The sequence below is a fragment of the Triticum dicoccoides genome, chromosome 5B, assembly GCF_002162155.2.
Source record: "Triticum dicoccoides isolate Atlit2015 ecotype Zavitan chromosome 5B, WEW_v2.0, whole genome shotgun sequence".
In the NCBI taxonomy this organism is placed as follows: Eukaryota; Viridiplantae; Streptophyta; class Magnoliopsida; order Poales; family Poaceae; genus Triticum; species Triticum dicoccoides.
The window spans coordinates 412381711-412383089 of NC_041389.1; positions in this window are offsets into that span (position 1 = coordinate 412381711).

Below are 1379 nucleotides of genomic sequence, written 5' to 3' on the forward strand. Positions count from 1 at the left end.
TGATGAAGGTTAAGCATACAATAAATCTTATTCTTATTTCATCCAAGTGAGTAATCCCTTCCTTCGGAGTTTGTTCTTGATGAATAAATTCTAGTTCCACCTGTTTTCATCTTTTCTTTCCCGGAGTTCAAAGTTTCCTTGGCCATCTCGTCGGAACCCCCATCGGAATCATCGCAAGGCTCATCTTATTCTTTCATCCTTCATTTTATCTCGTCATCCTTTTGTTACCGGAGTTCTTCACAGTGGTTCTTCATGATTTAATTCATTCTTCAAGATTTCATCAAGATTCTTATCGAAGGAGCTCAAGTATCATTCCGTCCTCTCAAGTTCATGTTCTATTCTTTCCATGTTCAGCCGGAGTGCTGCCTAAATCCTTTCAGTCTTATCCGTTTTATGATCTCATTCTAACCGCAGTGCTTTCAGAGTCTATCTTGTTCATTCAGCTTTCGATCCTCCTCATTCTCATCGTTCCTCTCTTCTTCTAGAATGCTCTCGATTCTTTGCTTCTTCTCGACTTCTTGTTTCACCTCATCCCTTTTCCCTTCCGTCTCAGTCCTAAGATCTCGGGACGAGATCTCTTGTTAGTGGAGGAGTGTTGTAACGCCCCGGATTCGATGCGCCAGGTGTCTGCCTGTTATTTGCTATCATTGCCATGTCATTTGCTTGTGTGTTGCATTTTATCATGTCATCATGTGCATTTCATTTTGCATATGTGTTCGTCTCATGCATTCGAGCCTTTTCCCCGTTGTCCGTTTCGCGATCCGGCACTCCTATGCCCTCCGGCGTTCCCCTTTCATCTCTCGTTGTGAGTGGGTGCTAAACTTTCTCGGAATGGACCGAGGCTTGCCAAGCGGCCTTGGTATACCACCAGTAGACCGCCTGTCAAGTTTCGTGCCATTTGGAGGTCGTTTGATACTCCAACAGTTAACCGGGTAACCGTAAAGCCCCTCTCTCTTTGCAGCCCAACACCCTTTACAAAGTGGCCCAAAACCCAGAAAACTCCCCTCCATGCTCTCGGTCATTTGATCACGATCGCGTGGCCGAAAACCGCTCCTCATTTGGACTCTCCTAACTCCCTCTACCTATAAATATGCCCCTCTCCCCAAAAATTCCGGATCAATTCCCCCTAACCCTAAAAAATATCCTCCCCGTGCCGCCGGACACGTCCACATCATGTCGGACGTGTCCGACCTGCTCCTCCGCCGCCACGTGTCGCCGCCTGACTCGCCCGCGCGGCGCCCGCGGCCCGCCAGGCCCGCCGCCAGCCCTCGCGGGGCCCGTCCTCCGCAGCCGCCGCCCGCGCCGGCGCCCGCCGCCGTCCCGCGCGCCCGAGGTCGCCCGCACCCCGCGCAGGCCGCCGCCCGCCGCCGCCGGTGGCC